The following is a 15,890-nucleotide window of genomic DNA, read 5'->3' as shown; positions in this document are numbered from 1 at the left end:
TTATTTGAACAACTGTGTATTATAAATACAGCATGACTTTGAAGTTCACAATAGACAAGCAACTGCTGTTTTCTTAAATTGGATGTTCATATTGTTTAGAAGTTACTGTCTCTCTCCCCTCTAAACCATATTATGATTTGTTGCAAACTGAATCTAGAATTGTGCCTGTTAGAGCATGTTGAAGACAAGCTGTATTTTATTCTTTCCTCTTTAGAGTTGTTCACGGTACCTCTGCCTTTGTGTCTCTCTTTTACCTCTTCCATTCTTCTCAACTACTTGAGCATTCGCTCTTTATTTTCTTTAATTGCACTGAAAGCTCTGAGGAATAAAAACAACCTCTGTAAATCGCACAAATAGCAGCAGCAAAATTACAAACAAGGAGAAGGAAAAACACTATGGTGATTGTTTCAAAAAGTAGCCGAGTGTTATTTATGCGGCACAAAGGAGTATGTGATCTCACATATTCACACAACAGGGAGAGACAACCTTTAATAAGAAGAAACCTCCATGGTCTATCCATTGGAGGTCTCCTTAGCCTTGTCTGGAGAGAGGAGTTAAGGTAGACTGAAACAGTAAGGGGAGCTCTAACTGCACAAGAGCTGGGAAGGTTGGGGAACAGGTAAAGGAGGTTTCCCCTCGGCCTTTTAAAGCATAAAAGGACCTGTATTTCCTCCTTGTTCCTCCATTTTTCAAAAATCCCTTGGAGACAAAATGGCTGGGATAGGAAATCTCTGCAATACTTCTTTCTCAAGCTTTTCCAGCTTTGCTTCCTCAGGTAGCACTGGTTTATAGAGTAGGCAACACCACCAATACTCCAGTTCTTTATTTCTGGTGACAAGAGGTTACTGAGCAGCTCGTACCCCCACAGAAGTCTGCCTGCTTTTGCTTCATCCCATGGGATTGTGTAGCCAAGAGGCATTAACAGGTACTTCTGCAATAAAGCCTCTGACATGGCAAGAAACTCTGCTGAGATTATACAGTCCAAGGCAATAGTATCTTTATTTTTTTCCCCTTTAGCTCTTTTACCTCTACACTGGCTGTTTCATCCCTTATTCATGGTCCCTAGATATATGGCATTTATTTTTGATCAAACCTGTAGCAATACTGTCTCATAACCATTTGAGCTCTTACGTATAAGGGAGAATGAGCAGACGGAGTATTGCTTTTGCACATAGGTCTACGGAGGTTTAATCAGTCTAGGATTCATTGGAGCTACCCTGGGAAATAAGGGTTTGCAGGTTCATGCATTAATATTGTGAAGCCTTGGTCAAAAGCTCATTTCAGGCAAGGAGAAATTCCTCACTGAATTCAACTTGCTCCAGACACAGTCATTTTTTCATAGAGCTGAACCTGAGGAGGAAGTACATTTGAAATCCATTCAGAACCAAATTTTCATTCATTGACATTTATGACTATATTTTCTCCATTTCCCATTGAGCATTTGATAGCTGGAGTTTACAAGCGCAAGCATTGCAAAGCTGATTTTTTTTAACAGAAATGCGATTTTTTTCTGAAATTTATTTTTGATCGCAGACTGATGATAAACCTTGTAATTTGTTCTGCAGTTTCAGTTACACAACAGCTACATAATAATTTTGTAAGTTATAGCAGTGACTATATTGAACTGTAATGTTTTCAATCTGAATGCTTCACATGTTATTAGCTGAGAAATTATTAACTGAAGAAATTAACTGGATTTGTAGGATACCATAGCAACAAAGGTGGCCTGTGGCTTTAAAAAAAGTGCTGCATCAGATACAAGCCAGCACATTCTGTTAAAATAAAGAGAAAGTATTCAGAATTTGCAATTGAGGCTACAGATTGGTCATGTTCTTGAAATATAGGTTTATAATTCGTCACAGGAAAAATAACTCCATAAAGCAAAACCGCTAAGGTGTTTTAAGATGATCTATTATACGGAGGTGTCTAGTGCAGCCATTTTGGATTGGTGTCATGATAGGAAACAGATGGTATATGTGTTTATGTTTAACATTTAAGGAGGTATAGAAAGCAATTGGGAGGTGATGTATTTTGTTAATGGGCGAGTAAAGCCTCATATGTACAGTTAAAATAGAATGTAAAAAACAAGCAACATTTTTTCAGCACAAATGAGGCAATGCAACAACACGCTTAAGTAGATTTATTTGACTTGTTTCACTTTAAATAATTTTAATGAGAAATTCTCTAAATGTTTTTGAGCGGAGATAGAAAGTAATCTGGTAACCACATGTCTTGATGTAAGCCAAGCTGTTCTTTAACAGCACTTTCTTTCAATACAATATAAATTTAGCTGGAATTAGCATTGCTGAGTATTAGTCCCTCAGTGCCTCACTTGCTAAACCTCCATATTCTTTTTATTGCCTCTGTGCATTTCAGAAGCAGAGTGTGTGGTCAGTTCTGGACACAGGCAAATTATCTAACAGGGCTGGGGAAGGCAATGTATTTGCTGGATTCTGTAACGTAACAAACACCTCAGTAATAATTCAGGAAGGTAGATCTGCACTGGATACAGTAATATATTTTTCCTGTAACGTGCTACCTTTCAGATTTGATACTGAATATATCAAAAATCTAGTTATGCATGCAAAGCTGTATTTTTCTGAATTTTATGTGCTTCAGCTTACTGTATGTTATTTCATTTATAAGATTTATCTTTGAACATGCAATGATAGTCAAAGACTATTGTTCATTTCCAAGCTTCGCTAGGCAAGTTACTCAGTCTTTTGGGTTTTCCTTTATTTGTTTTGCTAACTATGAAGAAGACATTGAGGGCAACTGGATTTTAATAGATCCTCACTGTAATTAATTATTCATCAGCAGCAGAAGTATTAGCAGTAGTAGTCAGACATGCAGAGGAGGCTGAGATCTTACCGTGGTGAACCTACAGGGAGAGAGGCTCTTCCATCCAGGTTGTGCCTAATTAGACCACGGCACATTTGGAATTACCCACATCCAAAGACAGAGAAAGTAGTTTTGCAAACTGTTCTGATGATCTCAGCAGTTTTCCTTTTCCTGGTCAGACAGATAATGCTGTTGATATTTTACCATAATTCCGTTCAGTCCCATCTGCCTGTCACAGATGGACTCATTCTGGACACCAGGATGAGAAATCACCATGCAGAACGCTGGGTTTCAGTGCATTTCAGTGAGCATTTTTAGGTGGGACCTTGTAATGCCCATCCCTGTCTCACACGATTGGGATATTTCTTATCATTTCATGATTTTGTTTTCTATTTCTAACAACCTTCTTCTGGCAATAACTTTGATACATTCTATGTGAAATGCTTTGGACCTACTGAGATTTCTTCTTAATTTGAAAAAATTGTTAAGAATTAATCTTTAATCCCGCAGATAGAAAAGAGTAAATAAGAGATGTAATAATGTTATAGTATTAATGGGATTTGAGCCTCAGTAGGAAATAGATGCATTATTCATAAGGATTGATGGTCTTTAGTGTCCCAACAGCCCCTTGTGGGGCTTTGGAGGTATTAGACTGGTCACTGGAGAGAGGGTTGCTCTAATGCTCAATAAGCTAAACTAAAAATATCGCTAGAATTATAAAGCAAAACCTAATCAAATCCTAAATATAAATATGATGATACAAATCCATCCCCTAGTTATCTCCAGAAACCACCCTGCCTCAAAGGGTTGACAGTGACTTGTCCCTTATTATCTTTAATCAAGCAGAAGAGGGAGGCATTGAACGCCACAGTGGATCTGTATAACAAGGCACTGCAGGTGAAACGTATAGTGCTGTGCTTCCCGCTATATGTGTGCTGCCAGCCGGCCCCACTCCACTAGCAAAGGAAAGGGCAGCAAAGAGACAAAGGGATGCCGTGTTTATACAGCGCCTGTGAAGCCCTCTGTAGCTTCTTCTAATTTCCATCCCCAAAGTCCAGACCACAGATGCTTCATACGGCAAAACCAGCCTGGATGCCTGTAGGTAAAAATTATGTGGTAACACGCAACAAAGAAGCTGACTAAAGGAGATTTCTGCAATAAGGTTTCCAGCACTTACACAGATGGGATCTGCCCAGACTCTGGTCTCTGTGTTCTGTGACAGGACATTATTTATCTTAACTACCATGGACAACTTAAAAAAAAAACCAACAAAAAAAAAAGAGAGCGTGTATGCTTTCATTTATCCAAACAGATTAGGCACTACAGTTTGAGTATCTGTCTGAGAGGCTAAAACTGCTAGTCACCAAACAAATGTGACTGTGTAATTCAATATTAAAAAATATCTTTTTCATTAGACATTAAGTATCTTGGGATAATGATGAGGTCATAAAAGACTAATGTGTTTGGCCAGGAGAGAGAAGATGATCCATATTTTATGGATCTTCTTATGGAATAAAGAGCTGTGGGATACGGCTCCGTTTGGCACAAAGGGTAGCACCCAAAGTCTGCTCAGGCAAATATTTGTGTGTGCAGCTAGTTTAATGCAAAGCAGATTTAAACCTTGATTCTGAAATAAGGCCCATGCAAACAGCCTTCTGACCCTCACCTCCTGTCCCCTGAAACACCAAAAACTGTACAGGACTTCTTTTGAGGACACAGAGGACAGGGACCGCCCCTGGCAAGGGTCGCGGAGCCCCAGAAGGAGATGTCCTCGTGCCTCCTGGAGCTGTGCAGCCAAGGTCCGGGGCGCACCAGGACCCTGAAGGTGATAAACGTAGGTGGGGAGAGCGGGCCAAGTTTCAGGAAGGATGCAGCTCTTTGTGATGCTGGTGTTTGAAAACACAAATCAGAGCAAAGGTGCTAAGAGACAAAATCTTCAGCCTTCATACTGTAGCACTTTGCTTTTTTCAGTGTCTGGTGAGAGACCCTCAGCTTTGTGCCTGCCTAGGTATCCCTTACCAGAAAAGGAAAAGGCAGTACCCCCCTTATCCCCCATACATTTTACTGTGTTCTTTCAATCCATGACATGTAAGTATGAGTTTATATTTTAAGGCTAAAGTTAAGTTCTTAATATGAAGGCATTAACAAAGAACAAATCATGACAGACTACAAGGAGCCCAAGAAGCTTCATACTTTTTGTTTCAATTTATATACATATGCACATACACACATAAATGGAAACAGATTTTCTTGTCTAGGTTTTTTATTTTCTATATGCTGTTACATTCCAATAAAACAGTGTCCTTCAAGAGTCATCTGTGGGACTGATAATAATATATCGGCCTTAAACTAGGGTGTAAGATGAAACCATCTGAAAACACTGAACGAAATCAAACAGTCTGTGCTAGTGAAACAGATGCAAAAAATAAAAAAACATTAAAGGCAAAAAATAAAGCCAACTTCCAAAGTTCTTTTGAATTTAACACTTTGTGAGAATATGAGTAACCTAAGCACATCAACATTGAAGTTTTTGATGGTTGTATTCAATGAATCATAGATCCGAGCTTCCACAAGTTAGGAACCAGGTCTTAAAAAAAAAAAAAAAAAAAGTGCAAGATTGTCTTAAAAGTCTGAAAATTAAAATAATGGTAATATGACACTTTTTTAAAAATGAAAATTCTGTATTTTGGATCCAGCAGGGTGCATTCAGAACACATTTTCATGATATTCTTTACAACGAAAGTTAGAAACTTCTGTTTTAAAAATGAAAGTTAAGAAACTAAAAATTAAAGAAGGCGATAGATACCCAAGGTCACACACCCTCAGTGGTGTGAATTGGTCACGCTGAGGCAAGTGTATGCAAATAGAATCCTTTGCTAGAGTAAATCAGTAGACTTCCCTCGGTTTCATGGGCCAGAAGGTATGAGCGCTATCTTTCAGGCTGATAATGTCTGGAAAAAAGCTATTGAAGCAAAACCACCCCCAAAATCTGACAACGTGGTCCTTCTTCACCTAAAGTCCAGAGAAGGAGCTGAGTCCGTAGAAGTGCCTAAGGAATGTCGTTAAGGATTCCTCTGTGGGAAGTCCACGCAAGCATTGCTCTGAACTGACTTTTTTTTCCTTTCTGCTGTTCCACCTAACATTTTTATCTCATTATTCTTAGCAGTAGTAAGTAACTATGACAGGAAGACAGAGTGGAAAATTAAGGCTTGTTAAGACTATTATACACCAAAAGGATCATGTCATAAATGAGATTTGAGTCTGCCCAGTTTGGGATATAATTAAGTAATTATGTTCAAGGTGGATGGGCTTGAGACAATAAAAGGCCACCAGAGGTTGTTCAGTTTCAAAGGGGCAAATCTTTTTATGTCGAGAAGTTACGCGGATGCAGTTTCGGCAGCGGTGAGGGACACTGGCTCCCTCCCAGCTGCTGAATGTGGGGGCTTCTGCCCCTGGGAAGGGAGGGCAGCTCCGGTGATCCTGTCATCCTTCAGGATGATCTTCCTGCCAAGCAGATGCTATTTTCCCATGTCTCATTTTCCGTGAGCGTATCACCGTGTGCATTCGCCTCTGGCTTCGGTCTACAGGAACCTCTCAAGAATAAGAACAATAAACTCAGCACCCTGGGAAAGAGTTGCAGGTGCTGAAAATTTCACTATCATTTAATTCACTTTTGAGGAAAGTGTATTTAAAACCAGTCATCAAGGCTGTGAATAATGAGCATATTCCAATACTATGGACACAACAAGGAAGTGTCAACAAAACCGCAACAGGAAAACAGTGAGGCTTTTTCTTGGCTTTGAGAGAATACAATGAGTCTAATGTTGCTGCTTTCTCATTTTTTCCTATGTTATCAGCATGGAAAGCTGGGCAGGACTTAGCTGAATCACTGCTCAGAAGTCAGTCCAAAATGCGAGTGAGTCAAACAGTGTATGGGATACAGAGTGGCATGTGCGTTTAGTGTCAGTAGGGTTTGTCGTGCAATTCTTGAGGGCATAATGGATGACTTTTTCTGACTGCGAGTAGCCACAATCTTTATATGAATCATTTAGGGGAATGATACTGAAAGCTATCGTATCATAAAGCTGCAGAGTTTTCCACTGAAAACAGCAGCTTAGAAGAGCTTCAGAACCATGCTAACAATGATGGTACCTTGCTGGGATATCTACTATTACACACACACAAAGAGAGTGAGCTGACATGGGGGAGGGAGTGTTGGAGGAAGGAACAGAAGAGAAGATGGATCATAAAAAGTGACAAATAATACCTTTAAACATTATATTCTTCACTTCTAAATTCAAGAATTTAAACGCATAGTATATGTGTTTTTTCTCTAGTTATCTTTCTTCCTGCCTCCTCCTTTCTCAGTTCCTCAGAAAGGAAGAGTAGGAAAAATCTGCCCTCATGGTTTTGCCCTGCTATCTTTCACCTTTTCCAGTCTGCCACTTCTTCAAATGGAAATGATGTCTGTTTAAGATTTCAAGCTGTGCAACTAGTAAAATATTAGCCAAGACTTAAGTTCTTACTTTGGCAAAATAATTTTGCTTTCAATAAAATCTCGGGGCGGGGGACACACACACAGACACACCCAGCAACAACAATAAATTAACACTGTGTTAAATAAGTCAGTCAGTCCTACTATCTACAAGGGGAAGTCCTTCCTTATCTCCCCTTTGCCATGTAGGAGTGTTGTGGAAATGGGGGTCCTGGGGGATATGAAGGTAGAAGCACAGTGTGGAAGGTGGCTCCCTCCTCATCCTCAGCACAGGGAAGATTGGGGTAGTGGTGTCCCTGAAAACAGCATCCATTGGTGGTGGCACTCCTATGCGGGAGCAGTTGACAGCAGGACGAGCTTTGGGCGTGGAGGGGTGCCGCTGCAGCGGGGCAGGCTCAGCGGCTGCCCCATGGCCATGGCAGTGGGGGGATGACTCGCAGGAACCCACTGCCCTGCTCCCCCATGGCTTCGCCTGCATTTGCTTTCACAGCTACGGTGGGTGGACGTTTGCCACTCTGGCAGATACGTATGTGCTTTTCCAGATTAACATTACTGTAACATCATCTGCATCACTATTGCATCAGCGTTTCCTGGTGATTTTGTCAGTCCCAACTTCTTTGCTGTGGATTCCTAATGACAGGCCACAGCTTAAGAAAGAATTGCACAAAAGGTGTATATTTGTTGTTAAAGCTTGAAAACAAAGAATGTCAAACAGTCAGACCTGCTAAGGAATGAGGGAAATAAATTATCCTACCTGTGCCCCACTGTGCTGAATCTGGTCCAGCTTTCTAGAAATGCTGGTTCAGCAAAAGCAGGTGGCAAGGAATCTAACTGGAACAGCAGGAGCAACTAGATTTCAAAGTTCTCTCTTGTCACAAACCCTTTTCTTTGGCTTACTAGGTTTGAAATAGCTTGCAAATACATTAAAGAACCCTTCTTCCCCCTGCTCTTTTTGCAGTACAGGGAACCATGACTCTCCTTAAAGCAGATATTTTGGGGAAAGAGCTTTGTGTAAAAATGCTGTATTAACATAAAATCGGAAGCAGTGTGTTTCCACAAAAAATTCATGGCAAATTTAAGTTTTGGTTAATAAAGAATTTCTTAACTATTTTGAGTAAGAATCCTTTTTTTGTTTGTTTCCTTGTGAGATGAAGAAAAAATTAAAATCCATGTTTTTAGAATACATTCAATAGCAATAACTCACGCTTAACTATTAATGGAAGCAAAGAACTGAAGTGACGCAGATTTCTTTTTTGCATTGTTATGAGAAATAGCTGCACACAGAAACCTGTATTTCTGGCAAGCAAAAATATTTTATCAGTCACAGCTGCTAGACCTATAGGCTAAAGCAGGGACAGACATATATTTTCTAAACTAAAGCTAGAACTTCCGTATTAAATCTAACCATTAGCATACTTATGTGAATAATATGTCAGATGAGCATACAACCAAGTGTCTAAGGACATCAGCTCCTTAGAAATATCATGGGCCTTTCTCCTTATGCCAGTTTAAATTTGGGATATCTCCATCAAAGTCAGTGGAGTCAGAACCACGTAAAACTGACACGATAGTAGGATGTGATCCTGCCTGCCTGTGTAACATCTGCCATCTTCATCAATTCAGAGATTGAACTTGGGCCACACATATAATAAACAGACTTATATTGCTTTCTGGGGAAGACATAGCTGCCAAAGAGCTATACTTGAAAAATATCTGGGAGCTTAGTGTTGATCTAAATGTTAGTCCACCCAGATCCTCCGCAATATGCCATCACTGCAGCAGTCTCAGAGCATGTCTCACACACAGAAAGACTAAGCTGCCTACAAATACAGATTTGGGCTTTCTTTGAGGAGCAGGAGGTGCACTGCCCACACGCCAGAGCTCTGCGCTCAGACCACCAGTCCTGGGGGCTGGGGCTGGGGCTCGCCCCCACTGCCGGGTGCCCGCCCGGGGAGCAGTTGGGGCAGGACGGGCAGCAGGGCAGCTCCGGCTGCCTCTGAGCAGCCACCAGCTGAGGATGCCAACTGTAGACGACTGGTTTGGGTTTCAGTTTGATGGTCCGAAGTCTGCCTATACATGATACAGGCAACATATTTTCATAAGCCAGGGTTCGGATACCACTCTGAGGTCAGTTAGTTACCTAAAACTCCAACACACAGCTTTGTAGATGTTCAGGTCCTTCCTTATACTCACTCCTAACACATTTTCCTCAAAAATCTCGGTCTTGGATAGTCAATGTCATGAGGACTATCTGTCTGCCTGAATGTATATATACACGTATATGTACATATACGTATATATAAGTTGCATTTTAAGCTATGTAGCTCGCTGTCATTGACTTAAGAAAAGTAGATTTAAAATAAATAGGAAGATTATTATTGACTTAAAAAAGCAAAAAATTTCCTGTTTGAGAATTCAGGTTGCTGAAGATACTAAATGAGTCACTATGTGGCACCTTAGTTGTTTCACAATATTTTATTTTTACTGGTGGGTCAAATGAGTCAGCTGACTGTAGGCAGGATTTAAGACAATGGGTAATTATTCTATGGGTGAGTAAAAATATATATTGCATACCTTTCTGTCTCCACATGTTATTTTTCCTTAACCTGATGCCAGACTCATTTGATAAAAGTGACTCAGCTTTTGCTGAGTTGGCCGTGCCATTGACAAACTCACCCTTAGGAAATTACATTTTCTCCTCCCAGAGGTGGACTTACAACATATTGTCAATTTTAAAGGTTGAAATTTAGGCAAGAAAAGTAAAAGAATATGCTTCTAAACTCTTTCATAAGTATCATAAAAGTATATATTTTTATTTCCCTTGAGAAGAATGTGAAAACACAAGTTAAAGATGGTCAGTAAAATCTCTCCAAAATGCGTGAAGAATCTTCTTCAACCTCTACTGATTTTTTTTCCTTTCAGTGAGAATTCTGCTTGTTCTCCATTTCCACCCCAAGATGCAACAGCTAAGAAAGGAGGATAATTTTAAAAATAATCTCAGTTATGTCTTCACCTTGTTTAAATCAGCACATCTCCAAACATGACAGTTCAACTACCTGCTGAGAATCTAATTCTCATTAAAAAAAAACAACACCAAACCACACTTTATTAATTTTGTAGGGTAATTTACTTTACAGGCTTAATTTGCACAGTAGTTATCAGGCCGTTGGCCCTGCAATAGTATTTTCCTACAACCTTGTCCGATTCTATGATACTGGACTGTCACTTCCAGACTGGAGTTCTATTTTCAGCTAATGTGAACCAGGGTAGCTCAGTAGATGCATCAATTTATACTATATTTGAATCTTAGTCTGTGATCTTTTTAAAGTTATTGTTAAGGTGAAATAGGTTGAAGGAGGAAAAATGATAAAGTCTAAAGAGGTTTGGAACATTTTTCAGGTGGCCTTTTCCCTAGAGAAATCAGAGCTCTCTATATAATTTATGGGCAGAACAAGACACCTAAAAATGGGGTTCAAAGAAGCCAGTGCTTTGTGTGAAGTATTAAACAGTAGGAAATGACAAAGAAATGTTCAGACTTCTGCTCTGCCATCAAAGGTTGTTAAATGAATATGGGGTTAGAGGAAAACACCTTCTCCCATTTCGGATTTGCAGCTACAAATGACTCTTGAATTAGTTTCATCTGTCAGCTTCATCTTTTCTTGCAAACAGCAGAAGTGATACTCTCTTGGTATGTGTGAGATCCGTGTTCATATATCTTTGAAACCCATTTTGGGGCAAGAAATTGCACCAACGTTTTCCACAGTTCAGAAAAGCAATTGCTCTCCTTGGAGTATTCTGAAATGGTGCTGAAATTCAGTATCCAACTGGAAATGCTCTGTTCTATATAAATTAAGAAAATACTAATTGAAAGAGACACTGGAATTTTATCTCACTAGGCCGCAGACTTATTTTCTCAATGGTTGTTTAACCCTAAATCTCTATTTCTGAAATCAGAAAAAGATAAGATTTGAATTTAAGCCTCCCCTCTCTTAAGAGAATCCTTTAACCACCGGGCTCCTGAAAATAAGGAGAGATACTCATGAAAGATTTTAGTTTTGTTTTAGAATCTAAACTCAGATTAACATGTTAACTGGCTCAGGAACTCAGGTGCAATTCAATGGCTTGGTTTCTGCAGGATGTCAGACTGTGAACTTCTATGTAACATCACACAGAAGTAGCCTAATCCATCTGAAACCAATGGGAATCCTTCCAATAACTCCAGTAAGCTTTGTACATGCCTACATACATGTCCGTTACTCTGGGATAATGTATATTGCTGGTTTCTTCACTGTGACAATAACAATACAAAATCCACTTACAGCAGTAAAATGTCAGTAAGTTCTGCCTATACATTCATTATGCTTTTATTTTGCTTCATTTTGTTTCTGTGGGGGTTGATTGCTGACTTTTTACACTTGAAGATTTTTCTAAATCAGTTTCCATCTCTAGGAATCCCCTCCTTGCCTTCAGTACTTAAAGGAGGGAAACAAAAGAAATATTCCTGGTGCCACATGTTGTGTGTTTGTTCACGAGAACAAATGCTCAAGATCCCTCCCCTTCCTCCTGCTGCCTGAAGGAGTCTCTGCTAAAACCAGTGCGCTTTTTTTTTTAACGTGACTCGTAGTGCTCTTAAGATCTAACATGCTATCTGGGTAGGCATCAACATTTTACAAGAATCCTTTTTTACACCACCAAATTCATAGTTCTCCATCAAAGATTTTAGCCCAAAGAGCAGTTAATAAAGCTGGATGACCTCTTGCTCTAGGATTTTTTAAGTCTCTTTCAGACTAAAATTAGATTTCCTCCTTTAGGAAGAGAAACAGGCCAATGTATGACCCTTGAACTGTCAATCATCTGGAAGTAAAGCAGGGAACTGATTTCTCTCAGAGCAGCAGAATGAAATGCTCCAAAATAATAATAATAATGTGGCTATACATATTTATAAGCTCATCATTATTAGTCTTTAGTATGATTGTTCCTGCCTGATATTCAATGGTAATTTTGGCCCATATACTTTGACTTAGTTCCATAAGATACTCTGATTTCAAATAAATCATGCTTTAAATAAGTTAATCGCTAATTAACTGGCAGGTCTCAAATAATAGTCATCTGTGGGGAATCATAATTGAATGCTCTAGTTATGTTTGACAGGTGTCTGTATTATGTCCAGCGCTGTTTAACGTTTCAGTTGATGATCTGGGAATAAATATAAAGCTGTTGCTGAAAAATATATGAATGGGACAACATTGGAAAGAATAGTGAATAATAAGAACAGACTGATGAAGGAAGAAGTTCCCTTTCATAGATATGCATTCTAATATGCCAAATGAAGCAACTTATTTCTGGGAATAAAGATGGCAGACCATATATTTACAACAAAGGACTACATGCTGGAAATCAGTGCCTCTGTAAAAGATATAGGCGTATAGTTTGCAAGCAACTCGGTATAAACTCTGGAATAATGTGCTAAAAAAAAAAAAGAAAGAAAAAAGAGGAGGCTTATATGATCTTTGGCTGATAAACAGGAATGAGGGGGAGGAGGGACACAATTTTTCCTTGATGTGTAGTAAAGCTGATCCTGTACAGTTCTGGCAGCCATATGTTAAAACAGCAATTGAAAAATTAGAGAGGATACAGATAGATGCCTTACCCTGAGAGACACAAAGAAGATAGTCTGTTTAATTGAACAAAGAGCATACTGAAAGGAAACTTGATTACAGCACCTAAAAACCCTCATCATTTCTCTCACACCTTGCATGTGAACAGGACAGAAGTCAAAAATCACCACTTGTTTTCCAGAGCTCATATTCCTCAAGCCTTTTATATTTGCATGGTTAAAAGGTGGTTGTAGCCACGCCTGTATTGCAGAATATGCCTCTAAGTCATACCATCACAGGGCATGGGCAAATGCTGAAAACTAAAGGGCCTTTTAATTTAGAGGTGGGAGAAATGAAAGAGACCAGTAGTTAGAAGAGGGAATCAGACAAATTCAAATGGGAAGTAAGACACACAATCTTAAGAAAGAGGATGATTAGCTGTTGGAATCGTTTGGCAAGTGAAGCAGGGGAAACTTTGATGTCTGCAGATAAATACTGGATCTTTTTCTGAAAGAGATGATTTGGACAAGTAAAGTTTTGATACTAATACTGGAATAAGTGGGTGAAACTTAAGGGCCAACATTGTGCTTCAAAGGTCGGAGCAGAGATCTGTGGCTTTAGATTCCACTTCTGAGAGGCTCTCTGACTTTGGAAGGAGAATGCAATTTCTCATGAATATAAAGGAAAAAACCCCCGCAATGTGAATGGCTAAGCACTGGGACTGGCTGCCAAGAAATCAGGGAATCTCCACCCATAGAGACTCAAAACTCAGCTGGGAAACGCCCTGAGCAGCCTGATCTAATTTTGAAGTTAGCACCTCCTTCAGTAGGAGAGTGGACTAGATGATTTCCAGAGGTGCAGTCCAGCATGAAATTTTCTATAGTTCTGCAGTTTTCCTGATGTGCAAGATGCTGATGACATTTGATGACACTTGCATTTATAAAGAATTCCAGAGTCTTCAGATGGACTCTGTCTTCTAGTAATGTCCTGTTTTTATCTGTCTGAACAATGGATAGGCAGTACGACTTTTTCCTGGATGTGATCAAAGACAAAATTACATGTCATGAAGACTTTTGATAGTCATGTTAAAGAGCCCATATATATTTTGGTTTATTGCATTGTTAAATATATTGTTTGTAAATACATTCTGCTTGAAAACATTGGAGAGAACCCAAATGAAATAACTGGTAATCCAACCTAGATCTTGCTTTGTTCAGGTTCATTGTATAAATGTAGGTTTTGCTCAGGCTTCTCAGTGCACTCCTACTCAGGCGCTGGTTTGAGAACACGGCACCACCAGCTGTAAGGTGCGTGGAAAGGATGTCCTTAATCAGGCCAAGGCGGCTTATTAGACTTCATTTCAAAACGTATTTTAAGTTTGAAAACTCTAAAATGACTGTCACGCTATGGACACAGGAGAGATCATATGCTAGCGAGGAGCATCGGCAGCTTTCCCTTCCAGCTGGTGCTCTTGCGGGTGCCTTGCAGGAGAGCCCTGGCAATGTTCCTCTTGATTAACAGCTTCTGACCAGAAAACTCCAACCTTTCACCCCTCAGCTCCGCTGCTGTGCCATTGGCTGCTCTACTACCTTCATGTATCAACAAAGGAAAGCTTAGATTATTTTTTTCCTTTACAGGGTATTATAGGGAAATCATTGCATTGCTTCTATTCTCAAATTAGTGAGCAAAACAAAAGGGAATCAAAGACAAGTCAAATAGTTTATCACACAGCCGAAGCAATGGTGACCTTGTCTGTCCACAGGCAGAGCAGCTAATTGGGCAGGGAGGTGCTGTGATTTAGTACCTATGTCTTTAGATTTTAATCCGATGTAAAGTGACATAATTGTATTGATCTCAGTGCTGATTTACACTATCTGAGAATATTACCATTTATTTTTAACTTCACTAAATTCCCTATCTGCTTTAGTATTGCTGATGCAAAGAAAATTAAAATACTCCAGATCAATCTAGTTTCCCAAAGTAACAATGAAACATTTATAACTGCAGTGAGAAAGGTGCACAGAAGCTCTTTTATTCTATCCTGCTCTTAAGAATTAAGTGAAATTACTGAAACATGTTCTAAATTTTATCAATTGTGACATATTTTATGCTACTGGCATAGTATATTCAACAAGTGCATTAGGAGAGTGCTTAGCACTTTGTAATTACACTCATATTTCATTTTAAGATAATTTCATGCTATTCTTTCAAAAGGCATCAAATTTGGAGCTGTAGTCTTGAAACAATAGGGTGTGGTATTAAAAATATCAGATCTAAAATGCTCTTCTACTTCTCTAATGGAATATAACTAAAATACAGTGTGCAACTTTCATTCAAAAACCCTCTGTAGTCAAAGAGATACTATTGATTTAAGTCACTGTTAATTTAATGAAATGCCATTCTCCTTTTTTTGCCCTTCTTTGCTCCCCTCCTCATTGAAAAATCCGGTTTGCAGTCTCAGTTGTCTCCGTGAAAAAATATATATTATACTAACACTCCTGCTACATGGATTTTAAAGTAACTAAAACATTGTTATGACACATGGTTTTTGCACCTCTGAGGAACTTTCTGACTCAGCACTGATAGTGTGGACATGTGGTGACTTTTTTTTAAAAAAAGACCATTTTCTATGTGAATATATGTTTTGTATATTTAGCTGTGCTTTCTGCAGGGCCTGAGAAATGACTAGACAGCGCGGGTTTATCTTCCTCAAATTCAGTGGGAATGCCGCATGTAAAGAGGTTGCAAAATCAGGACTTCAACAAGAAAGCAGCAAGCCCTGGTCTTAATAGGATGCAATTTTTGAATACAGAAGGATTGGGGCCAATTAATGCAAGGACTAGTCATGGAGAGCCATGGGAATTGTACAATGGAGGAACTGCTGGACTGGATTCTAAATAACAGAGGGAGAAGTCCTGATCTTACCAAAGTGAGGGCCTGTTCTCTATGCAAGCCTC

This window comes from Mycteria americana, chromosome 2, assembly GCF_035582795.1.
Source record: "Mycteria americana isolate JAX WOST 10 ecotype Jacksonville Zoo and Gardens chromosome 2, USCA_MyAme_1.0, whole genome shotgun sequence".
In the NCBI taxonomy this organism is placed as follows: Eukaryota; Metazoa; Chordata; class Aves; order Ciconiiformes; family Ciconiidae; genus Mycteria; species Mycteria americana.
This window is presented reverse-complemented; position numbering follows the sequence as displayed.